This window comes from Rana temporaria, chromosome 4 (assembly GCF_905171775.1).
Source record: "Rana temporaria chromosome 4, aRanTem1.1, whole genome shotgun sequence".
Taxonomy (NCBI): domain Eukaryota; kingdom Metazoa; phylum Chordata; class Amphibia; order Anura; family Ranidae; genus Rana; species Rana temporaria.
The window spans coordinates 457,681,728-457,709,660 of record NC_053492.1 but is presented as its reverse complement, the minus strand read 5'-3'; positions in this window follow the sequence as shown (position 1 = coordinate 457,709,660).

The following is a 27,933-nucleotide window of genomic DNA, read 5'->3' as shown; positions in this document are numbered from 1 at the left end:
ATTCGGCACTGCGTTGCTTTAACTGACAATTGCGCGGTCGTGCGACGTGGCTCCCAAACAAAATTGGCGTCCTTTTTTTCCCACAAATAGAGATTTATTTTGGTGGTATTTGATCACCTCTGCGTTTTTTATTTTTTGCGCTATAAACAAAAATAGAGCGACAATTTTGAAAAAAATTCAATATTTTTTACTTTTTGCTATGATAAATATCCCCCAAAAAGATATAAAAAAACTATTTTTTGCCTCAGTTTAGGGCGATACGTATTCTTCTACCTATTTTTGGTAAGAAAAATCGCAATAAGCGTTTATCGATCGGTTTACGCAAAATTTATAGCGTTTACAAAATAGGGGATAGTTTTATTGCATTTTTATTAATTTTTTTTTTTTTTTACTACTAATGGCAGCAATCAGCGATTTTTTTCGTGACTGCGAAATTATGGCGGACACATCGGACAATTTTGACACATTTTTGGGACCATTGTCATTTTCACAGCAAAAAATGCTATAAAAATGCATTGTTTACTGTGAAAATGACAATTGAAGTTTAGGAGTTAACCACTAGGGGGCGCTGTAGGGGTTATGTGTGACCTCATATGTTTTTCTAACTGTAGGGGGGCGGGACTGGACGTGTGACGTCATTGATTGTGTTTCCCTAGGGAACACACAATCAATGAAGCTGCCACTGTGAAGAACGGGGAAGCTGTGTTTACACACAGCTTTCCCTGTTCTTCAGCTCCGGGGACCGATCGCAGGACACCAGCGGCGACCGGGTTCGCGGGTCCCGCCGCCGCGGTCATAGAGCTTCGGACCGGGTCGCGGGTGCGCGTTGTGGGCGCGCGCCTGCGACCCACGACTGGGCACTTAAAGAGGACGTACAGGTACGTGCTTGTGCCCAGCCGTGCCATTCTGCCGACATATATCTGCAGGAGGCGGTCCTTAAGTGGTTAAATGTTCCTCACGACAGTAGCCAGCTCGCCATTGCCATCTAACTTGCCTTTAAAGTGGGTGTAAACCCTAACACCTGCAAGACAAAGGCATTATAAGCTACTGTAGTATGCATAGCATACTAGCTCATTATGTAAAACTCACCTGAGATTGAAGCCCCCGCTGCGGTGCCCGACACAGCACCGGCCAGCGACATGTCGTCCCGGAGTTACTTCCGGGTATCGCGGCTCCGGTGCTGTGATTGGCCAGAGCCATTTTAACTTAGGGGTGTACTCACTTTTGTTGCCAGTGGTTTAGACATTAATGGCTGTGTGTTGAGTTATTTTGAGGGGACAGTAAACTTATACAAGCTGTACACTCACTACTTTACATTGTAGCAAAGTGTAATTTCTTCAGTGTTGTCACATGAAAATGTATACAGTGGAACCTCGGATTATGAGCATAATCCGTTCCAGGAGAATGCTCGTAATCCAAAGCACTTGCATATCAAAGCGAGTTTCCCCATTGAAGTCAATGGAAACGAAAATAATTTGTTCTGAATTGACTTCAATGGCATGTAATACTGTATGCGGCCAGAAGCGGGGGGGATCAGCGCCGGAGAGCCTCGGAAACAGCCGGAAAGGCCCGAGGACAGTTCGGCTGACCCCGGCAAACCTCAGAAAGACTCTTTTCACAAGCCTTTTCAAAATTGCAGAGGTCAGCCGAACTGTCATGGGGTCTTTCCGTGCATTTCCGAACGGAATCGATCTGCGCTGCTCGGCTCCGGGCGCCCCCTTACCTCAAGGACAAAAGCAGTACTGCACACCGCTTTGGTCTGAATCCTGCTCATTTTGCGAGCCAACACTCGCAAACCGAGTTAGGATTATTTCGAAATACAGTGCTCACTCATATTGCGAAACGTTTGTTAACTGCGTTTCTCGCAATCCGAGGTTCCACTGTAATAAAATATTTACAAAAATATGAGGGGTGTACTCACTTTTGTGAGATACTATATATATATATATATACAGGGCCATCATCAGGAATTATGGGGCCCCTTACACAGCTTCAGGCATGGGCCCTCCTAGAGAACCGGGGGGGGGGGGGTGCTGTGCCGCCTGAAATTGAGAAGTGGGGGGGGGGGGGCTGCCGTGAATTATAAAGGGCCCTTTACAAAAAAAAGAAGAAATAAAAAAAATATATATATTTTTTTTTTAAAGAGGGGTTGCCATCTGGGGCCCTGGGGACCTCTGGGCCCTTTAATTTAAAAAAAATATATATATATATATATATACACACACAAATTTTTTATTTTTTTTTTATATAAAAAGAAATTACAAAAAAAGGGGGGTTGCCATCCAGGGGGGTTGCCCTTTAATAAAAAATATAAAAAAATATATATAAAAAAATAAAAAATAAAATTATAAAAAATGGGGTTGCCATCCAGGGCCCTGGGGACCTCTGGGCCCTTTGATAAAAAAAATAGAAAAAAAATATATAAAACAAAAATAAAAAAAATAAACATTTATAAAAAAAAAAGGGGGGGGGGTTGCCACATGGGGCCCTGGGGACCTCTGAGCCCTTTGATAAAATACATATATAAAATATAAAAAAAAAAAAGTAAAATATAAAAATACATATATAAAATATAAAATATAAAAAAAGTAAAATATAAAATACATATATAAAATATAAAATATAAAAAAAGTAAAATATAAAAATTTTGTTTTAATGCTTTTATAAAAAAAAGGGGGGGGGGGGTTGCCATCTGGGGCCCTGGGGACCTCTGGGCCCTGTAATAATAATAATATATATATATATATATATATATATATATATATATATATATATATATACACATATATATAAATAAATAAAAGAAATAAAAAAATATAAAAATATATATATATAAAAAAGGGGGTTGCCATCCGGGCCCCTTACAGGTGTACTGCCTGTACCCCCCTGATGGCGGCCCTGTATATATATACAGTATATAACAGCTGTTACAACATTATCCCTTATGATACTTTGAACCAAATACTTTACAAGTAGTAACAGCGTTCCGAAATAAAAAAAAATGCAATCAGTTGAGTGCAAATCCTGCTACCTAATAAAGTGCAATACATTTATATATAAAGTGTACTAAGCTAGAAAATATAAAAAAAAACTAAAATAACGATATCATATGCTACATATTGCTGTCACTACAGCTGTCCTGCATAACTAATTTGCTTGACATCTTGTATTTTCTCTCAGGCCCCGTAAACACGACAGAGGAACTCGACGTGCTTGGCACGTCGAGTTCCTCGTCGAGTTTTGGGATGAAGCCGCCGAGGAGCTCGGCGGGCCGCCTTCTCCTATAGAACAACGAGGACAACGAGAAAATAGAGAACATGTTCTCTATTTTCTCGTCGAGTTCCTCGGCGGCTCCATCGAGCCAAAACTGTACAGACGACAGAGTTTCTCGGCAGAATCCGGGTTTTGACCGAGTTTCTCGGTGAATTCTGCCGAGAAACTCTGTCGTGTGTACGAGGCCTCACACATCATAAGACTGAAACGCAGCCTCAATGTACCAATGTCCCATATTCCTTTCTCCTTTTCTCCTTTGTATTGTTTTCTAACTAATAAAAATCGAATGTTGCAAAAAAAAAAAAAAGAACATAAAATACGTGACATGTCTCCATATTCTTGATTTTGGTTTCATATTAAAAAAACTGCCCTCCTGAACCTTGCTCACACCCTTGATGTATTTAAAGCGGAGGTTCACCCTAAAACATTTTTCTAACATTACATTGTGCTCACTTGCAACATTGACAGTATGTGTTTTTTTTTTTTGCTGTACATACCGTCGTATAGCTATTCCCCCCCCCCCCCCCCGGCTTCCGGGTAGTGGCTCCCGCGGGACTGGGCGTTCCTATGCAGCAGGTAAGTGATTGACGTGATGACAAAAACGACCCCCCCAGTCGCATAAGGAGTGTCACGAGTTGCCGAAAGAAGCCGAACGTCGATGTGCAGGCGCCGTATAGCGCTGTATAGAGCCGACTCACAGTTCGCACATACCGTGGTATAGCTATTCCCCCCCGGCTTCTGGGTAGTGGCTCCCGCGGGACTGGGCATTCCTGTGCAGCAGGTAAGTGATTGACGTGATGACAAAAACGACCCCCCCGTCGCATAAGGAGCGTCACAAGTTGCCGAAAAGAAGCCGAAATACCTGCTGCATAGGAACGCCCAGTCCCGCGGGAGCCACTACCCGGAAGCTGGGGGGGGGGGGGGATAGCTATACGACGGTATGTACAGCAAAAAAAAAAAAACACATACTGTCAATGTTGCAAGTGAGCACAATGTAATGTTAGAAAAATGTTTTAGGGTGAACCTCCGCTTTAAAGATTTCAATCATGTCTCCCCTTTCCCTTATTTCCTCCAGGCTACATATAAAGTTCCCAAAGTCACTCTCGATATGTTTTATCCCCCCAAACCTTTCACTATTTTTGTTATCTGAACTCATTCTATCTTATTAATAGCTTTTTGTAAGTGAGGTCTCCAGAACAGGACACAGTATTTCAAATAAGGTCTCACTAAAGATCTATATTGGGGAACCAGGATCTCCTTCCTCCTACTAGTGATCCCCCCAGTGATATAAAGACATATATAGGGGAACCAGGACCTTCTTCCTCCTACCGAAAATCCCTCTAGTGATATAAAGACCTATATAGGGAATCAGGATCTCCTTCCTCCTATTGGTGATCCTCCCAGTGATATAAAAATCTATATTGGGGAACGAGGACCTCCTTCCTCTTACTAGTGATCCCCCGAGTGATATAAAGACCTACAGTATATAGGGGAACCAGGACCTTCTTCCTCCTACCGAAAATCCCTCTAGTGATATAAAGACCTATATAGGGGAACCAGGACCTCCTTCCTCCTACCGAAAATCCCTCTAGTGATATAAAGACCTATATAGGGGAACCAGGATCTCCTTCCTCCTACTGGTGATCCCTCTAGTAATATAAAGATATATATAGGGGAACCAGAACCTCCTTCCTCCTACTGGTGATCCTCCCAGAAATATAAAGATCTATATAGGGGACAAGGACCTCCTTCCTCCTACTGGTGATCCCTCTAGTGATATAAAGATCTATATAGGGGAACCAGAACCTCCTTCCTCCTACTGGTGATCCTCCCAGAAATATAAAGATCTATATAGGGGACAAGGACCTCCTTCCTCCTACTGGTGATCCCTCTAGTGATATAAAGATCTATATAGGGGAACCAGAACCTCCTTCCTCCTACTGGTGATCCTCCCAGAAATATAAAGATCTATATAGGGGACAAGGACCTCCTACCTCCTACTGGTGATCCCCCAGTGATATAAAGATCTATATAGGGGAATCAGGATCTCCTTCCTCCTACTGGTGATCCCTCTAGTAATATAAAGATCTATATAGGGAAACCAGGACCTCCTTCCTCCTACTGGTGATCCCTCTAGTGATATAAAGATCAATATAGGGGAACCAGGACTTTCTTCCTCCTACTGGTGATCCCCCCAGTGATATAAAGATCTATATAGGGGAATTCGAACCACCTTCCTACTATTGACGATCCCTCTAATAATGCATCCTAGAATTTGATTTGCTTTTCCCACTGCTTGGTCTTAATGTTTGTTCATTTTGCAATCATCTGAAATAAGCACCCCCAAATCTTTTTATTCTGTAGTGATGGCTAACAATGTACCCCTAATGTTGTACTCTCTTGGGGAATAAGCCCCCCTTCACACCGGTGTGCACCCTATTTGTCCCTATGGAACCGTTCAAAACGTTGCAGAAAGCTGCACATGAAGTCGCACTCACTGGTGGCCGAAGTAGCGTAATTTCTGTGTTTTTTGTGAACACATGCAATATCTGACATAAATAAATAATAATAAAAAAATACTGCTTATTGCTAGAACTATAGAACTCCTCTAGCATTGAAAAAAATAGTAATCATCAGTACCTTAAAGGGTCGCTAAAGGATTTTTTTTTTTTTAGCTAAATAGCTTCCTTTACCTTACTGCAGTCCTGGTTTCATGTCCTCATTGTTCGTTTTTGCTCTGATGTTGCTGTAATTCTGCTCTGTTCTGGACACTTCCTGGTTGTCTGTTTCCTGATCACCACAGTACTGGGAGATTCTAGTTTCGTTTTCCAAACCAATACTGCTCTATGGCTCTGTCCAGCACAGAGGCATAAAATAACATGCAAAAACTAAGCTAGATGCAAAAATGAAACTGAAACTAGGAGGTACATTATATGATTGATTTTTATCTATTTTTAATCGTTTTTAAAAGGAATCAGTTAACTATTATGTCTCTATACCCTGTAAACAGTCATTTCAGCTAAAAAAAATGTTTTCCTTTAGTGACCCTTTAACAATAAAGGCCATTCTTCAATTCCCAGTGAATAAGCTGCAGAATAGTGTTTCATAATCACACTGCGGTCTGTGCCAATTCTCAGTGCTCAAGTGCTCTCACACCACTAGGATGGAAAACACTGGAAATATGTGACCTCTTATATATTAGAAGGTAAATCACACTTTGTGAAATACGCCACTCTTCAAATACAACCTGAGTAATTACTTCTCCCAAAGGTATCGATCTCTCTTGCACAGAACAGTTTAGTTGGAATCTAGACATGTGCATTCGTTTTCGTTAGAATGCATTTTCGTCCGAAAATCAGTTTTTTTCGTTATCGTTTTAACAAACGATAACGAAAGTGCAAGGAACGAAAACCGAAAGATCCGACATAAAAAATGCTTTATTTTCGTTTTCGTTGCGGTAAAAATTCGATATAGAGAGATTCGACATTATAGGGAAAAGATTTGACATCATAGAGAAAAGATTCGACACTATAGAAATAATAGATTCGACATTACAGAGAATAGATTTCGATTTATGAGAAAATAGATTCGACATTATAGAGAATAGATTCAATATTATTACTAGTCATACAACATTAGAATTCTTGTAGGCGGAATATTCGAACAGAAATGTACGATTCGGCGTAAAGATTCGACGTTCCGTCAAATATTTTTTTGACCATTAGACAGGAACAAACAAAGATTCGACGTTCCGGCGAATATTCTTTTGACCATTCGACAGAAACCAAGTATCATTGGATTTTCGGACGAAAGCTATTCCCCAACGAAAAACGAAATAAATCAAAACGATTTTCGGGAGTAACTAAATAAATTTATTTTCCAAACGAAAAACAATTGTCCGGCAGATCGGACAGTTTCCAGCGGACAAATGTTTCTTAGCATGCTAAGAAACATGTCCGCTGAAAGCCTGTCCGTCGGACATGTTCGGTCGTCTGTACAGACCCACCGGACATGTCCGCTCGGCCCCAACCCTTGCATGCGTTGAAGTGATTCCAGGGCCGCGCACGTCGCTGCGTCGTCGTCGCAACGACGGCGCGGCACGTCACCGCGTATCGTGTCCGGCCGGATTTCTGTATGATGGTGTGTACAACCATCATACAGAAATCTCCGAGCGGACATGTCCACTGAAAACGGTCCGGCGGTCGCTCGTGTGTACAAGGCCTGAGAGTTTAAAGGAGTTGTAAAGGAAAAACATTTTTTTGCTGAAATTACTGTTTACAGGGTATAGAGACATAATAGTTAACTGATTCCTTTTAAAAATGATTAAAAATAGATAAAAATCAATCATATAATGTACCTGCAGTTTCTAGTTTCGTTTTTGCATGTTGTTTCCTGCTTCTGTGATGTACAGAGCCACAGAGCCAATACAGGGCAGTGATGGTTTGGAAAACTAAACTGATTGGTGCTGAGGGGTTTTAGACACACAGTAATCACACCTCCTTTGATTAGTGACCAAAGAGAGAAAGCTCCCAGTACTGTGGTTATCAGGAAACAGACAACCAGGAAGTGTGGAGATCAGAGAAGAATTACAGCAACTTGAGAGCAAAAACGAACAATGAGGACACGAAAACAGCATTGCATTAAGGTAAAGGAAGCTATAAAGATTAAAAAAAATAATTCCTTTACAAACCCTTAAATTTTCATATCCATACGACTTCCTCTGGACCAGGCACTATTAGCCAGATTCACGTAGGCGGGCGCAACGTTAGGCAGGCGTAGCGTATGGCATATACGCTACGCCGCCGTAAGTTAGAGAGGCAAGTGCTGTATGCACTTGCGTGCCAAATTCAAATGTGGAACAGGGGGGCGTGTTTTATGTAAATCACTGGTGACCCGACGTGATTGACGTTTTTAACGAACGGTGCATGCGCCGTCCGTGGACATATCCGAGTGTGCATTGCTCCAAAGTACGCCGTTTAGACGAAAACGTAAATTACGTCAAGCACGATTTGCGTATGACTTAGGCAAACGACGTAAAAAGATAGGCCTGTTCCGACGTCCATTCCTTTCATGGGATGCGCCACCTAGGGAGCAGCTTTATCTTTACGCCGGCGTATCTCTAATGTAAACGGCGTAACCAATTGCGACGGGCGCACGTACGTTCGTGAATCGGCGTATCTAGTCATTTGCATATTCTACGCCAAACTCAATGGAAGCGCCACCTAGCGGCCAGCGTAAATATGCACCCTAAGATACGACGGTGTAGGAGACTTACGCCGCTCGTATCTTAGCATAATTTAAGCGTATCTGGTTTCCAGAATACACTTAAATTTGCGACGGTGTAGATTCAGAGTTACGACGGCGTATCTACTGATACGCCGGCGTAAACCTACCTGAATCCAGCTATATATTCATTCACACTTGTGCGAGCGAGATAAGGAGCTATATATCCCTGTGAGGTTGAGTCCCATATCTGACAATCGCCTCCTCTGGAATGGACCACAGGTGTTTGAAATCTGGGCTTTTTAGCCATTGATTGGACTCTCTGACCGGCTTATCAATCAATCAACATGTACTTTCTCCTGAGTGGGATTGATCAATCTTTGTTCTACATTTAACATGATCAGCTATGGGCAAAGAGCCCATACATAGTCATATAAGAAAGGTAAAATACCTTCTCCCATAACAAGTTTTCTTAAAGGGACACTTCTGCAAAACAAGTATTACATTATAAATGAACCCTTAACCACTTAAGACCCGGACCTTTAGGCAGCTAAAGGATCTGGCCAGTTTTTGCGATTCGGCGCTGCGTCGCTTTAACTGACAATTGCGCGGTCGTGCGACGTGGCTCCCAAACAAAATTGGCGTATTTTTTTCCCCACAACGAGAGCTTTCTTTTGGTGGTATTTGATCACCTCTGCAGTTTTTATTTTTTGCACTATAAACAAAAATAGAGCGACAATTTAGAAACAAATGCAATATTTTTTACTTTTTGCTATAATAAATATCCCCCAAAAATATATAAAAACATTCTTTTGTTCCTCAGTTTAGGCCGATACGTATTCTTCTACCTATTTTTGGTAAAAAAAAAATCGCAATAAGCGTTTATCGATTGGTTTGCGCAAAAGTTATAGCGTTTACAAAATAGGGGGTAGTTTTATGGCATTTTTATTAATATTTTTTTTTTACTAGTAATGGCGGCGATCAGCGATTTTTTTTTTTCGGTACTGCGACATTATTGCGGACACTTCGGACACTTCTGACACATTTTTGGGACCATTGCCATTTTTATAGCGATCAGTGCTATAAAAATGCATTGATTACTATAAAAATGCCACCGGCAGGGAAGGGGTTAACACTAGGGGGCGGGGAAGGGGTTAAGGGAAGGGGTTAAGTATGTTTCCTGGGTGTGTTCTAACTATAGGGGGGGGCCGACTCACTAGGGGAAATGACTGATCGCTGTATGAACATGAACAGAAGATCAGCATTTCTCTCCCTGACAGAACCCGGTCCCCGCTCTGTAATGAGCGATCGCGGGTGCCCGGTGGTGATCGCGACCGGCGGGCACACGCGCGGGAGTCAGGAGCGAGCGGGGGGCGCGCGCGCCCCTGGTGGCCGATTCGAGAGTCGATGTTATATTACGTGCTCTCGCGCGGGTTTCTTAGCATACACGCGCTCAAGTTTCTCGTCGAAAACCAGCCCGACGAGGAACAGGACGAGGAAATTGAGACTCCCGTCTTTTTTTGCTCGTCAAGTTCCTCGACAGTTTCCTCGATGAAAAACGTACACACGACAGTTTCCTCGGCAAAAAAGCTCTCCCACCAAGTTTCTTGATGGATTCTGTAGAGTTAAGCCTCGTACACACGACCGAGTTTCTCGGCAAAAACCAGCAAGAAACTTGCTGGGAGATATTTTTTTGCCGAAGAAACTGGTCGTGTGTACAATTTCGTCGAGGAAACTTGAGAAACTCGACGAGACAAAAATAAAGCATGTTCTCTATTTCCTCGACGGGAATGGAGAAAATTGGCTTGTCGAGTTTCTCGAAGGCTTCACAAGGAACTCGACGAGCAAAACGATGTGTTTCGCCCGTCGAGTTTCTCGGTCGTGTGTACGAGGCCTGAGTCGGTCGTGTGTACGAGGCCTAAGTGTGAGGCCCCGTACACACGACAGAGGAACTCGACGTGCTTGGCACGTCGAGTTCCTCGTCGAGTTTTGGGATGAAGCCGCCGAGGAGCTCGGCGGGCCGGCTTCTCCCATAGAAGAACGAGGACAACGAGAAAATAGAGAACATGTTCTCTATTTTCTCGTCGAGTTCCTCGGCGGCTCCATCGAGCCAAAACTGTACAGACGACAGAGTTTCTCGGCAGAATCCGGGTTTTGACCGAGTTTCTCGGTGAATTCTGCCGAGAAACTCTGTCGTGTGTACGGGGCCTGACAGTGCTGAAAGCTGAAAATTGGCCTGGGCAGGAAAGGGGTAAAAGTATCCAGTAGGCAAGCGGTAAACTGCAAAAATTTACCATTTTAAGGAAAAAAAAGATAATTTAGAAATTGATGGTCCCTTCCTTTGTTAAGAATTCAATGGTGGCACGTTGCTTCGGCTTGGAATTCATAATTTACCTGCAATGAAAAAGAAGGGGAAGAATTACTCTGAAGACATAAAGACCCAGGTTCTCAAAGGAGATACGACGGCGTATCTCCAGATACGCCGTCGTATCTCTGAGTCTGAGCCGTCGTATCTATGCGCCTGATTCTTAGAATCAGTTACGCAAAGATTTCCCTTAGATCCGACTGGCGTAAGTGTGTTATACTGTCGTATCATAACTGCATATTTACGCTGGCCGCAAGGGGCGTTGTACGCTGATTTACGCGTAGAAATATGTAAATCAGCTAGATACGCGAATTCACGAACGTACGCCCGGCCAACGCAGTACAGATACGCCGTTTACGTTTGGCTTTTCCCGGCTTAACCACTTGACAACTGGGCACTTAAACACCCTTAATAACCAGACCAATTTTCAGCTTTTGGTGCTCTCACGTTTTGAATGACAATAACTCAGTCATACAACATTGTAACCAAATGAAATTTTTGTCCTTTTTTTCCCACAAATAGAGCTTTCTTTTGGTGGTATTTGATCACCTCTGCGTTTTTTTTTTTTTCGCTATTAATGAAAAAAGAACGAAAATTTTGTAAAAAAATGAATTTTTCTTCATTTCTATCATATCATTTTGTAAAAAATGAATTTTTCCTCATACATTTGGCCTAAAATGCATACTGCTACATATTTTTGGTAAAAAAAAAAAAAAAATTTGGATATTATTTAGTCTGGGTGAAAGTTATAGGGTCTACAAGCTATGGTACCAATTTCTGAAAATTGAACAATTTGATCACACCTGAAGTACTGACAGCTTCTCTCATTTCTTGAGACCCTAACAAGCCAATAAAGTACAAATACCCCCCAAATGACCCCTTTTTGGAAAGTAGACATTCCAAGGTAGTTAGTAAGAGTCATAGTTAGTTTTTTGAAGTTGTCATTTGTTCCCACAATTCTTTGCAAAATTAAGATTTTTTTTTTTTTTTTTTTTCCATACCAATATTGTCATTATAACAGGTTATTTCTCTCACATGGCATGTATATTCCACAAATGACACCCCAAAATATATTCTGCTGCTCCTCCTGAGTATGGCGATACCACATGTGTGAGACTTTTACACAGCGTGGCCACATACAGAGGCCCAACACCGAAGTAGCAACTTCAAGCATTCTAGGAGCATAAATTACACATCTAATCTCTCAACCACCTATTACACTTTTGAAGGCCCTGGAGCACCAGGACAATGGAAACGCCCACAAAGTGACCCCATTTTGGAAAGCTAACACCCCAACGTATAATCTATGAGGCATAATGAGTCTTTTGAACAGTTCATTTTTTTCCAGATGTTCTTGGAAAATGTGGAAAAAAATAAAAACGCATTTTTTTTTACAGAAAGTTGTCCATTTATAGGATATTTCCAACACATAGCATGTACATAGAAAAAATTACACCCCAAAATATATTCTGCTGCTCCTCCTGAGTATGGCGATACCACATGTGTGAGACTTTTACACAGCGTGGCCACATACAGAGGCCCAACACCGAAGTAGCAACTTCAAGCATTCTAGGAGCATAAATTACACATCTAATCTCTCAACCACCTATTACACTTTTGAAGGCCCTGGAGCACCAGGACAATAGAAACGCCCACAAAGTGACCCCATTTTGGAAAGCTAACACCCCAACGTATAATCTATGAGGCGTAATGAGTCTTTTGAACAGTTCATTTTTTTCCAGATGTTCTTGGAAAATGTGGAAAAAAATAAAAACGCATTTTTTTTTACAGAAAGTTGTCCATTTATAGGATATTTCCAACACATAGCATGTACATAGAAAAAATTACACCCCAAAATATATTCTGCTGCTCCTCCTGAGTATGGCGATACCACATGTGTGAGACTTTTACACAGCGTGGCCACATACAGAGGCCCAACACCGAAGTAGCAACTTCAAGCATTCTAGGAGCATAAATTACACATCTAATCTCTCAACCACCTATTACACTTTTGAAGGCCCTGGAGCACCAGGACAATAGAAACGCCCACAAAGTGACCCCATTTTGGAAAGCTAACACCCCAACGTATAATCTATGAGGCATAATGAGTCTTTTGAACAGTTCATTTTTTTCCAGATGTTCTTGGAAAATGTGGAAAAAAATAAAAACGCATTTTTTTTTACAGAAAGTTGTCCATTTATAGGATATTTCCAACACATAGCATGTACATAGAAAAAATTACACCCCAAAATATATTCTGCTGCTCCTCCTGAGTATGGCGATACCACATGTGTGAGACTTTTACACAGCGTGGCCACATACAGAGGCCCAACACCGAAGTAGCAACTTCAAGCATTCTAGGAGCATAAATTACACATCTAATCTCTCAACCACCTATTACACTTTTGAAGGCCCTGGAGCATCAGGACAATAGAAACGCCCACAAAGTGACCCCATTTTGGAAAGCTAACACCCCAACGTATAATCTATGAGGCATAATGAGTCTTTTGAACAGTTCATTTTTTTCCAGATGTTCTTGGAAAATGTGGAAAAAAATAAAAACGCATTTTTTTTTACAGAAAGTTGTCCATTTATAGGATATTTCCAACACATAGCATGTACATAGAAAAAATTACACCCCAAAATATATTCTGCTGCTCCTCCTGAGTATGGCGATACCACATGTGTGAGACTTTTACACAGCGTGGCCACATACAGAGGCCCAACATCCAAGAAGCACCATCAGGTGTTCTAGGGACATAAATTACACATCCAATTTCCTTACAATCTATCACATTTTTGAAGGGCCTTCATATTTCTAACACAGCATGTACATACCAAGAATTACACCCTAAAATACATTCTGCTGAGTAATGGGTAAAAAAAAAAAGAAGATTACCTGTGGTTTTAGTAGTGCAATTGTCCACAGAAGGAGAGCCCCGATCCAGGCAGCAGGCAGGGACGTGGTCACTGGTCAGCGACAGTGATTGGGCCGGTTCTTTGGGGGACTTCCACGCAGGTGTCGTCGTGGATTGATGTAAGCATGTGGACGTTCCGTTTGTCCCTCCACCTGACAGCCAATATCTCCTGGTTCCTCAATGCTGCAGACTCCCCTCGTCTGAGCTTTTGATCCACCAGTTTTTGCGGGAAGCCTTTCCTGTTGGGTCTTATTGTGCCACATGCTGGGGTATTCCGGAGGTAAAGACAGCGAAACAGGGGCAAGCTGGTGTAGAAATTATCCACATAAAGGTGGTATCCCTTTCCAAAGAGTGGATACATCAGATTCCAGACCACTTTTCCGCTGACTCCCATATACTCTGGACATTCAGGGGGATGCAGTTGGGAGTCCTTCCCTTCATACACCATGAATGAGTAGAGGTACCCTGTGGCTCTGTCGCAAAGCTTGTACATTTTGACCCCATATCGGGCCCTTTTGCTGGGGATGAACTGCTTGATGCCCAGCCTGCCTGAGAATTTGACAAGGGACTCGTCCACGGATATGTTCTGTTCAGGGGTATATAATTGGGGAAATCGTTGAGCGAAAAAATTTAGAAGTGGCCTAATTTTATATAGCTTGTCAAAAGCAGGGTCATTTCGGGGAGGGCACTGGGCGTTATCGTTAAAGTGGAGGAACCGCATAATTATTAAATATCGGGATCTTGGCATAAGGGAGGAGAAGAGTGGCATGTGGTGAATGGGTTTGGTGGACCAGTAGGAGTACAATTGGTTTTTTTTTGAAAGTGCCATAGTAAAGGTTAGGCCTAAGAACATTTTAAATTCGTCCACGGTTAGTTCTCTCCACTCAAAGGGGCGGGCATATCTGGAACCAGGGTTACTTCTTATGTACTGTTGTGCGTAGAGATTGCACTGGGCCACAATGAAGGATAGCAAATCTTCGGTGAAAAGTAAATTAAAAAAATTAAGCATTGAAAAGTTTTCGGTGTTCACCTGGACACCTGGCTGGGCAGTGAAAGGGGGGATATTTGCTGCTCCGGAATTAGGGGGAAGCCACAGGGGGTTTTGAAGGCCATAGGGAAGGCTGGCATGGCCCCTTTGTTGCAGTGGCACAGCGCTTGAGGCGGACGGCACAGCGCTTGAGGCGGACGGCACAACGCTTGAGGCGGACGGCACATCGCTTGAGGCGGACGGCACAGCGCTTGAGGCGGACGGCACATCGCTTGAGGCGGACGGCACATCGCTTGAGGTGGACGGCCCTGCGCGTCTGGGAGTAGGCCGCTTCTCCACGCCAGCACCCCTTCTTTTCCTGGGCCCACGTTCCTCTTCAGATTCTGAATCCGACCCACTGTCTATAACTGGTTCATAGGCCGAATCCGAATCGGACAGAGACTCCTCGCTGCTCTCATCGCTCATGGCAAGTAGAAGATGTACGGCCTGCTCACCGGTAAAGAATTTTTTTGCCATACTGGTGGCTGGTGAGGCTGTACTGCAGAGCACTGTGGTGGCACTGATGGACACAGGTGGGCACTTATGTGCACTGTAGTGGCACGGGTGTGGCTCTGGTGGGCACAGGTGGCTCTGGTGGGCACAGGTGGCTCTGGTGGCTCTGGTGGGCACAGGTGGCTCTGGTGGCTCTGGTGGGGCTCTGGTGTGCACTGATTAGCAGAAGGCGGCACTTATGTGCACTGTAGTGGCACGGGTGTGGCTCTGGTGGGCACAGGTGGCTCTGGTGGGCAAAGGTGGCTCTGGTGGGCACAGGTGGCTCTGGTGGGCACAGGTGGCTCTGGTGGGCACAGGTGGCTCTGGTGTGCACTGATTGGCAGAAGGCGGCACTTATGTGCACTTTAGTGGCACGGGTGGCTCTGGTGGGCACAGGTGGCTCTGGTGGGCACAGGTGGCTCTGGTGGGCACAGGTGGCTCTGGTGGGCACAGGTGGCTCTGGTGGGCACAGGTGGCTCTGGTGTGCACTGATTAGAAGAAGGCGGCACTTATGTGCACTGTAGTGGCACGGGTGTGGCTCTGGTGGGCACAGGTGGCTCTGGTGGGCACAGGCAGCACTGGTGGGCACAGGCAGCACTGGTGGGCACAGGCGGCACGGGTGGGCACAGGCGGCACTGGTGGCCGCAGGCGGCACTGGTGGGCGCAGGCGGCACTGGTGGGCACAGGCGGCACTGGTGGGCACAGGCGGCACTGGTACGGCACTGTTTTGGCACTGGTATAGGACTGTTGTGGCTCTGGTGGCACTGGTGCGGCTCTGGTGACACTGGTGCGGCTCCGGTGACACTGGTGCGGCTCTGGTGTGGCACAGGTGGCACAGATGTGGCACTACTGGGCACAGATGTGGCACTATGGACACAGATGTGGCACTGATGTGGCACTTTAGGCACAGATGTGGCACTGATGTGGCACTATGGGCACAGATTTGGCACTGATGTGGCAATATGGGCACAGATTTGGCACTATGGGGCAATATGGGCACAGATGGGCACTATGGGGCACTGGTATGGATGGCAAAACTCACAGTTTATCTCCTCTTCTCTCTCGCTGATACTGTGTGAGGAGAGGAGAGGAGATAAACTTTCATTGACCTTGCTGTGTTTACATTGTGATCGCGCCGTCATTGGACGGCGCGATCACATGGAAAAAGACCACTGTTACTGGTCAATTTCCCTGATCTGTGTAGCGCCGGGTCTCATAGACCCGGCGCGCACAGAATCTTCTGTGTGCGCGCCCGAGGCGGCGCGCATTGCTGCTTCTGCGGGGCGCCGTTAATTAACGGCAACCCCCAGTTAAGCAACCACCTTGCCGCCGTTATATGACGGCGGCTGGTGGTTAAGTGGTTAAAGTTACCCCTGCTATATGAGGCGTATATGCGGCGTACCAATGTTAAGTATGGCCGCCGTTCCCGCGACGAAATTTAAAAATGTTACCTTGTTTGCGTAAGTCGTCCGTGAATGGGGCTGGACGTCATTTACGTTCACGTCGAAACCAATACGTCCTTGCGGCGTACTTTGGAGCAATGCACACTGGGATATTCCACGGACGGCACATGCGTGAAAAACGTCAATCACGTCGGGTCACATAACATTTACATAAAACACGCCCCCCTGTTCCACATTTGAATTAGGAGGGCTTACGCCGGCCTATTTACGCTACGCCGCCGCAACTTACGGAGCAAGTGCTTTGAGAATACAGCACTTGCCCGTCTAAGTTGCGGAAGGCGTAGCGTAAATAGGATACGCTACGCCGGAACAAAGATACGCCGATCTACGAGAATCTGTCCCAAAGTGCCTAAGAATCCCCCATTCCACTCTGTAATCTGGTGATTTGGGAACTTTGTGTGGGTACCTCTTTGTGTTCCTATAAAACATTTACTGTAAGTATAATGATTTTTATTAGGTGTATAATTTATTCAATAGAAACGTATGCGCTTAGTCGACAAGGTTGTTCACAAATGATTGCAATGCTTTAGTTTTTCAACACAAAATGTCATGAAGTTTGACTTTATCTGCATTTCATTCTAATAAAAATAACGATATGATTTTTTTTGTCAGGGAAAAAACTTGGAGAACAATACTGGCTTTATTGAGTCTGTAAATAGAAATCGGAATTAGACAGCAAGTCTAAAGCTCAGAAAATATAATTTCAGTCTTTCAGCGCACAACTATTATAATCATCTGGGATTTGTATTGAACGTAATGGCAATTTTGATAATTATGCCGTTGAAAGAATTCAATCTATTGGTGGGAACGCGTTACGTAAAATCAAACAACTATCAATAGAAAAGTTTTGAATACTATGTCATTAAGACATTACTTACATTTCGGTTCCCAACGTTCTTCAACAATAATCCTTCATAGAGCTAAATCTGGCCTATTGTTCCCATTAAATACACTCATGACTAAAATTAAAAACTCCCAGTATAGTTGCCCATCCTATATCCGCCAATTAATCCCTCCAAAAATGGTCACAACGGTTCAAGAAATTATTTATTAACTCCCAAACAGCCCCTTTTTAAAACTTTCAAACTAGCGATTGTGGCGATATTAGTTATAAGCACATTGGTAAAACAAGCAATAATAATAGAATTATATTTATGAGCACTCAGCACATATTAAAGAAATAATAATAATAAAAAAAAAATTCTGATTGACTGCTTTGGGGCATAATTAACAGTTTTTAGACCCAGTTGGGTCTATATACAAACCAAAATTTTTCGTCTTCAAATAATATAAATATGCAGGCTTACTTAACCACTTAAGACCCGGACCAAAATGCAGGTAAAGGACCCGGCCAGTTTTTGTGATTCGGCACTGCGTCGCTTTAACTGACAATTGCGCAGTCGTGCGACGTGGCACCCAAACAAAATTGAGGGGGTATTTTTCCCACAATTAGAGCTTTCTTTTGGTGGTATTTGATCACCTCCGCGGTTTTTATTTTTTGCGCTATAAACAAAAATATAGCTACAATTTAAAAAAAAATGCAATATTTTTTACTTTTTGCTATAATAAATATCCCACAAAAATATATAAAAAAACTATTTTTTCCCTCAGTTTAGGCCGATACGTATTCTTCTACATATTTGGGACAATTGTCATTTTCACAGCAAAAAATGCTATAAAAATGCATTGTTTACTGTGAAAATGACAATTGCAGTTTGGGAGTTAACCACTAGGGGGCGCTGAAGGGGTTAAGTGTGACCTCATATGTGTTTCTAACTGTAAGGGGGCGGGGCTGGATGTGTGACATCATTGATCGTGTTTCCCTATATCAGGGAACACACGATCAATGACAGCGCCACAGTGAAGAATGGGGAAGCTGTGTTTACTCCAGCGGCGATCGGGTCCACGGGTCCCGCGGCCACGGAGCTTCGGACCGGGTCACGGGCGCGACCCACGGCTGGGCACTTAAAGAGGATGTACAGGTACGTGCTTGTGCCCAGCTGTGCCATTCTGCCGCCGTATATGTGCAGGAGGCGGTCCTTAAGTGGTTAAAGTAGAGTTCAACCTTGATTTTTTTTTTTTTTTTTTACCAAAATTTTTTAAAAAAATAGAAAAAAAATGTATACTCACCAGAAAGGGCTGTTGCTATGCGGAAGTAGCTCTTCTGCCTCTTCCTCCACCGCGGTCATCTTCTTCCTCGTCCTCCGTCGCGGTGTCTTCTCGGAGCCTCGGGAACCACCGGAGCCACTGGGAACTGCTGACCACCACTTCTGCCCAGCTGGACTACAGGAGCCCAAGCTACTTAATTATGCCATGCACATTATATCTCACCAAAATGTTAGTTGATCTTACTTTTATTAAACATTGAATGTTAACTGACATACTTCACTCAGAGTGGATGGCAGCACCCAGCAATTCTTCTCTCGGCTGGCTTTGGAACTCCGCAGCTCCAGCCCTCTGCACTGAAACTTCTCCAAGTCTCCCTCTGAATGCTAGTCACCATTCTACCACATTCAGATGTGTGGCACTCGAGGCGGACCACCCTTCCTCTGCCTCAGCACCTGCACCTGCCCTGCAATCCGGGGACAAATCTGGGGACAGACAGGCTCTAGGGACAGTGTCCTCAATCCGGAGATCAATCCGGAGACTGTCCCTGGAAATCAGGGACGTCTGGTCACCCTACATTAAGGGGATGAAACCTTTCGGGGCTGAAGTGGTAAACCGTTTTTTTTGTTTTTTTTGGAGTTCCATTCTCACTTTTCTGAAGAAGAAAAGTTGCAGAGTTAAGATACCCTCTAAGGTCTGCCTTATGCCTGTTCTTGTGGTAATAATGATGAGTTAGCCCTCAGTCTGTTATGTTTCAAATTCTGTTTTATGCATTCACATACCTCCTTAGACCTAGTGGGGTTGATTAACTAAAACTGGAGAGTGCGGTTGTGCATGGTAGCCAATCAGTTTCTAACTTAAGCTTGTCCAATTGGGCTTTGACAAAAAAAAACAACAACCTGGAAGCTGATTGGCTACCATGCACAGCTGCACAAGATCTTGCTTTCCCCAGTTTTAGTAAATCTGGACACTGTGGTCACCTACTGACTTAGCATCATCCACAAGCAGCTTAACTCTTCAATAAGTTAAAACCAATGCAATTTTACTCCAGCTAATTGAACTAGACATGTTCGCTGCCAACAAATTTGTTCATTTTCATTTTCGTTTCATTCGTTTTTATTTATTTTTTCATTTTTTGGGTCATTCATAATGTTTGAAACTCGTAAATTTGAAAATTAAAAAATCCAGAAATTGGTCAATTCTAATGTTTGTAAATTCAGAAATTGGAAAATTCGTAAATTTAAACATTCGGAAATCCAAAAATTTCCAAAGAAAGAAAGATCAAAATAATAGCTAACAAATTAATTACTGTATTTATTGGCGTATAACACTCACTTTTTTACCCTGAAAATAGAGGGTAAACTGTGCCTGCGTGTTATACCCAGGGGGCTGTGGAAAGTTTTTTTCCTGAAACTTCCCTCCTAAAGTTAGGGTGCTTGCTATACGCTTGTGCGTGTTATACGCCGATAAATACGGTAATAGGTATTGGAATTTCCTTTCAAATTTGGCTGTTAGTCAACATAACAAATACAAATTCATCCAAAGCTACGAATGATCAGAAATAACGAATGCTGCATCTAAACAAATGAAACAGAACAAATAATTAATAAATAATAATAAAATGTTTTTATTATTATTATTATCATTGTTATTTATTTTTAGTAATTCGTTACGTTCCATTCGTTTATATAGAGCATTTGTTATGTCGGATACGTTCACTAACAGACAAATTGAAAGGAAATTCCAATACCTATAATTTATTATTTAGTTATTATTTCAGGTTTTCAAATTTTCGGATATTCGTTCTTATTTTCGGATTTTCGTTCTTTTAAATTTTCATTCTTACTTTTGAATTTCCGAATTTCAAACTTCCGAATTTCCTGATTTTCAAATTTTGAATTTGTGAATTTTCAAATTTACGAACTTCAAATTTACGAAATTAGGGATTTTCTAATTTTTGAATTTACGAATATTCAAAACAAATTACACATGTCTAAATTGCACCACAAGGGATGTTTTGCTAGTCTTTTGAAGTCTAAGGCTTCATTTCCATGGACGTTTTTACAGCCACTTTCTTTAGCCTTTTTTACAGCTTAAAAACGCCTGTCCTGCAGTAGCGTTTTTGCGCGTTTTTGAGCGTTGCTGAGTGTTTTGAGCATTTTTTAACATCTGCCGTTTTTACAGCTCTAAGGCTGGAGCTTCAGAACGCACTGGTCCTGGGTTTTTTTTGCAGCTTAAAAACGGCTCAGCCATCTACAGCTCAAAAACATCATGGTCATGAGGCCATAGACTAACATGGAGAGACATTTTTAAGCTGCAAAAAAAGCTCAGAAAAGTGGCTGTAAAAACGTCCAAAAACATCCATGGAAATGAAGCCTAAAACATCCTTGTTGCAGCACTTAAAAGTATTCAAAACACAGAGATTGCCGTTTATCAAATTTTTTAATTGGGCTGTTGACATTCGAGTAAACTGAAAGTGATGTTGGGCCATTGGTCCGGGTGACCATAGTGGAGAGCAGATAAAAGCTGATCTAGGCTTTGTTCGACTTTCCTACAGCTGGCGCATGTGGTGGTTGTTCACTTGGGTCTCCTAGCAGGATGGGCGAGCCAGAGCAAGCCGTGGAAAGTGGTGGAAGGGGAGGAACATCCCCTCCCTCTGCTTTTACAAGACAATTGCCAGCTCTAAAAAAAAAGGGGGTACCGGGGTGATGGCTCCAGGCACCATCCCGATACAAGCACTTGAAGGCTAGAGACATATGGGTATGTTGCTGGTCCAGAAGTGGATATGGAGGTTTTCTATTTATTTATTATTTATTTTTCTATTAGCTGAACTAGGGGCCAAATTCACAGCGGAGATACGACGGAGTATCTCTCAGAGTATCTATGCGACTGATTCATAGAATCAGTTACGCATAGATATCCCTAAGATCCGACAGGTGTAATTGTTTTACACTGTCGGATCTTAGGATGCAATACCGCGGCCGCCGCTGGGGGGAGTTTGCGTCGTAAACCAGCGTCGGGTATGCAAATTAGGAGTTACGGCGATTCACAATGGATTTTCGCGTTCGCTACGTCGCCGCTAGTCTAGTTTCCCGTCGCAAAGTTAGTCGTCGTTTTTGGTGCCTTAACTTTACACAGCAAACGTATTGCTGTATAAAGTATGGCCGTCGTTCCCGCGTTGAAATTTAAAAATGAACGTTGTTTGCGTAAGTCGTCCGGGAATACAGAATTACGCTACACGCGTCGCCGTTCGAAAAAATGACGTCACGGCGCGCAAAGCACGGCGGGAATTTCGAAACGGAGCATGCACAGTAGGTCCGGCGCGGGAGCGCGCCTAATTTAAATGGCACACGCCCATTTAAATTACGCGGGCTAACGCCGGCGTAGGTATTTATTGCAAGTGCTCTGTGAATCAGGCACTTGCGATGAAAACTTGCGGCGGTGTAACGTATCTACGATACGTTACGCCGCCACAATTCTACGTGAATCTGGCCCTAGATGTATTTATTTATTTCTTCAATCTGAATAGCTAGAGTATCTCACAAAAGTGAGTACACCCCTCACATTTTTGTAAATATTTTCTTCTATCTTTTCATGTGACAACACTGAGGAAATGACACTTTGCTACAATGTTGTGTAGTGAGTGTACAGCTTGTATAACAGTGTAAATTTACTGTCCCCTCAAAATAACTCAACACACATCCATCAATGTCTAAACTGCTGGCAACAAAAAGTGAGTAGCAAGATAAGACCTGATGAGACAAAAAAAAACTTATTTGGTTCAGATTGTGTCAAACCAGGTGAGGAGTACAAAGACAAGTGTGTCTTGCCTACAGTCAAGCATGGTGGTGGGAGTGTCATGGTCTGGGGCTGCATGAGTGCTGCCGGCACTGGGGAGCTACAGATCATTGAGGAAACCATGAATGCCAACATGTACTGTGACATACTGAAGCAGAGCATGATCCCCTCCCTTCAGAGACTGGGCCGCAGGGCAGTATTCCAACATGATAACGACCCCAAACACACCTCCAAGACGACCACTGCCTTGCTAAAGAATCTGAGGATAAAGGTGATGGACTGGCCAAGCATGTCTCCAGACCTCAAACAGAAGGTGGAGGAGCGCAAGGTCTCTAAAATCCACCATCTCTGTGATGCCATCATGGAGGAGAGGAAGAGGACTCCAGTGAGAACCTGGGAAGCTCTGGTGAACTCCATGCCCAAGAGGCAGTGCTGGAAAATAATGGTGGCCACACAAAATATTCACTCTTTGAGCCCAATTTTGACATTTTCATTTAGGGGTGTACTCACTTTTGTTGCCAGCGGTTTAGACATTATTGGCTGTGTGTTGAGTTATTTTGAGAGAACAGCAAATTTACACTGTTATACAAGCTGTACACTCACTACTTTACATTGTAGCAAAGTGTCATTTCTTCAGTGTTGTCACATGAAAAGATAGAATAAAATATTTACAAAAATGTGAGGGGTGTACTCACTTTGGTGAGATACTGTATGTATCTATGCTGAGGCGGCTCTAGGCTTTGTGAGGCCTTAGGCAAAACTTAGACATGAGGCCCCCTCACGCCCATAATGGGAAAAATAACTCAAGCAAGAAAAATGGCTGCAGAAAATGCACGGATCTAGCACACAGGTGATCAGCGCCACTCCCAGGGCACCCTCCTTACCCATCAGACATATTCAGCCAATGCAAGAGGGGGGAGAGAGGGGGAGGTGAGAAAGAGAGAGGGGTCATAGAGAGATCCGATGGTGCCGACATTAGTATTGATCACAGGCAAATTAGGCGGCCGTGAGGCCCCTGTGAGTGCGAGGCCTTAGGCGACTGCCTAATTTGCCAAATTAGAGAGCCGCCTCTGCTAGTGGGCACAGATGGGAGGCACTGATGGGCTATGGACGCTGAATGCAGGATTCAAGAGCGTGCCCGCAAGGTAACCCCCTTGGTTGAGCGCTTTCCATAGGGGGTTATCTGAAGCGGGGAGTAGCTGAGAGAGCCGCCGAGTGACCGCAGAAAACAGAGTTTGGGGCCACTCTGTGCAAAACGAGCTGCACAGTGGAGGTAATTATGACATGTTTGTTATTTAAAAAAATATATAATAATTAACCTATTGTATCACTTTAACTGGAGTATAGTAACTATGTTTCCCATGCTTCAGTTTGTGAATGAACAGGAAGCCTCTCAGCACAGAGCACTTCCCATTCATTCACTGTCCAGTGCAGCTGAGGCTGCAGAGAACGAGATTGGGGAATCTCTGTCCTCAATCCCTTTCTTTGTCTCAAAAGTGACCCTTGATATTTCACCAAAGCTCTTCAGTGGGGCTCCTAAAAAAAAAAAATGTACAAAAAAAATAATAAATAATAATATTGTAAAAAATAATGAAAAAAATTAAATTGTAAAAAATAATAAAAATGAAAACTACTGACACTGATCTCCGCTGATATACACGCATGTGTGTTTATGTTCTGGGGTGCGCACCCTAATGTAATAGACTGTGCACACCAATATATACAATGGGCCAGATTCAGGTAGACTTACGACTGACATATCAGTAGATACGCCGTCGTAAATCCGAATCCGCGCCGTCGCAACTTTAAGCGTATGCTCAAACTGAGATACGCTTAAATGTTGCTAAGATACGGCCGGCGTAAGTCTCCTACGCCGTCGTATCTTAACTGCATAATTACGCTGGCCGCTAGGGGCGTGTACGCTGATTTAAGCCTAGAATATGTAAATCAGCTAGATACGCCTATTCACGAACGTAGGCCTGGCCGTCGCCGTTTACGTAAGGGGTTTTCAGGCGTAAAGATAAACCACCAAAAAGATGGCGCAGCCAATGTTAAGTATGGACGTCAGAACCGCGTCAAATTTTTAAAATTTTACGTCGCTTGCGTAACTCGTCCGTGAATGGGGCTGGCCGTAATTTACGTTCACGTCGAAAGCATTGACGATTTGCCGACGTCATGTGGAGCATGCGCACTGGGATACTTCCACGGACGGCGCATGCGCCGTTCGATCGAAACGTCATTAACGTGGGGTCACACTTAATATACATAAAACATGCCCACAGCTTCAACATTTGAATTAGGCAGGCTTACGCCGGCCCTAATACGCTACGCCGCCGGCGGCAAAATCTTTGAGAATACCATACTAGCTTCTCAAAGTTACCGCGGCGTAGCGTATAGGAGATACGCTACGCCCGCCTAAAGGTATGTGAATCTAGCCCAATATGTATAAGAGTCTGATTGCTATTGGTTGTTACATTGTCTTTGCACTTTGCACGACTTCATTAAATAAGACAATGGATATTTTTTTTTATTAATTAATACAGTGACATTTGCTAGGGTAGTTGATTGTTATAAATGCCTTGTTTACCAAAATGCTACGCTCTTGCTTTGTTAAATCTACTTTTTCATTTGTGCTACAGAAATACGTTACTGGCATTTAAGTATATCAGTGTTGCATTCATCTTTTAGCATCTAGAAAAGACATTCCATGGGGACCATGGCACATAAAAGCCAATGAATCCTTTGAGAATTAAACTTAATGTTGGCTATTATCTCCCCTGGACCATTAATCCAGAAAACACTGAGCCTTTGGTCAAAGAAAATGCTTTTTCAAACATTTGCGAAACTCAAAGCGGCATTTGACAAGCTTGCCATTTATCAAAATAAAATCGATTTCTTTTTTTTTTTTTTGGAAAATGTGAAACCTGCATGCGCTGCACAACATTCTATAAAATGAGGTTTTGTCAGTGAATAGAAAGTGACCACATCATGCTGATTGACGGCACATCTAAAGCTTGGACAGGAAGGCGCTAGTGGGAAAAGGTGAGTGCAAATCTGATTGGTTGTTACATAGACCAGTGCTGCATATCTGTGCCCACCAGTGCCGCCTATCAGTTCCCATTATAAATATGCAAATGAGCTAGATACGCCGATTCACGAACGTACTTGCGTCCGGCCTATTAATCGACGCTGTTTACGTAAGGCGTACGACCGGCGTAACTTTACCCCTCATAAAGCAGGGGTAAGTCATGTTAAGGTATGGACGTCGGAAACGTCGGAACAGCGTCGTATTTTATGTCGTTTGCGTAAGTTGTACGTGAATGGGCGTAGGTTACGTTCACGTCGACTAAGCATTGAGCCGGCGTAACTTAGGGAGAAAATTCGACGTGATACTGAGCATGCGCGCGCATGCGCCGTTCGTTAGCCACGTCATTTACGCGGGGTCACGATATATTTCCATACAACACGCCCCCTACCAGCCTACTTTGAATTAGGCGGGCTTACGCCAGCCAATTTACGCTACGCCGCCGCAACTTGCGGAAGAAGTGCTTTGTGAATACTGCACTTGCCTGTCTAAGTTGCGGCGGTGTAGCGTAAATAGGATACGCTATGCCCGCACAAAGATGCGCCCAGGTACGTGAATCTGGCCCATTGTGTTTTTTTTCAAAATTGTTGCTCTTTTTTTGTTTATAGCGCAAAAAATGTAAACCGCAGAGGTTATCAAATACCACCAAAAGAAAGCACTATTTGTGGGAAAAAAGGACGCCAATTTTGTTTGGGAGGCACGTCGCACGACCGCGCAATTTTTATTTAAAGCGACGCAGTGCTGAAAGCTGAAATTTCGCCTGGGCAGGAAGGGGGTATATGTGCCCCGTAAGCAAGTGGTTAAGCAAAAAAAATTGTTAAACCCACAAGTTATATATTTTTTTTACTACTACTAATCCTTTCTTATGGCTTTTGGAATTTACAAACGCAGCAATTTAGAAATCAGATGAAAGGTTTAGCGCTGGGTAACACTTTTAGAGAGATAAAAAAGTGCATTTTATATACAACTACAGTATATAGATCAGACCAAAATCAGGGACAAATGAGGAGGAAAAAGAGACAGAGGAACTTTGTTCCAAATCTGGGACAGTCCCTCAAGATCAGGGACAGTCCCTCAAAATCAGGGACAGTCCCTCAAGATCAGGGACAGTCAATCAAGTCAGGGACAGTCCCTCAAAATCAGGGACAGTCCCTCAAAATCAGGGACAGTCCCTCAAGATCAGGGACAGTCAATCAAAATCAGGGACAGTCCCTCGAAATCAGGGACAGTCCCTCAAGATCAGGGACAGTCCCTCAAGATCAGGGACAGTCAATCAAAATCAGGGACAGTCCCTCGAAATCAGAGACAGTCCCTCAAAATGATAGCGTGAGGAGGGAAAAAAAGCCGATCACCGGCGGCTGTCAGAGGGACATCGGTCCCGATCAAGGAGAGCAGCCACCTGCTCATCTATGCCACCTGCCAGTGCCACCTACCAGTGCACACCAGTGCTGCCTACCAGTGCCCACCAGCACCACCTATCAGTGCCCACAGTGCCACCCATCAGTGCCCACAGTGCCACTCATCAATGTCACCAATCAGTGTCACCTACCAGTGCTGCCCATCAGTGTCAACTACCAGTGCCCATCAGTGTCACCTACCAGTGCCCATCAGTGCAGCTTATCAGTGCCCATCAGTGCCATCAGTGGTACCTATCAGTAATACCTATCAGTGCCCCCCATCAGTGCCACCCATCAGTTCCACCCTTTAGGGCCCATCAGTGCCATCTTATGAGTGGCCATAAGTGCCGCCTTATCTGTGCCTATCAGTGCCCACCAATGCAGCCTAACATTGCCCACCAGTGCAGCCTATCAGTGCCCACCAATGCTGTCTCATTAGTGCATATCAATGAAGGAGAAAAATTACCCGTTTGCAAAATTTTATAACAAACTATGAAACATGATTTTTTTTTCAACATTTTCCATGTTTTTTAGTTTGTTTAGCCCAGTAAGGAAGTGGTTAATGTGCATTGAACAGTATGACACAAGGGGCCACATGTGGCAGAAGGGGCCCTAAATACAAAGCTTTTAGGATGTACTGAAACGGATAATATTTTCTCACGTTCTACTTAATGGCTGACAGTATTGGGAAAAATAGCGTCTATTAAACTGCCTTTTATTTAACCTTGAAATAATAATTTAATTAAACATCTTGCGGCTTCCCACTGATACTGGTAAAGTAAACAG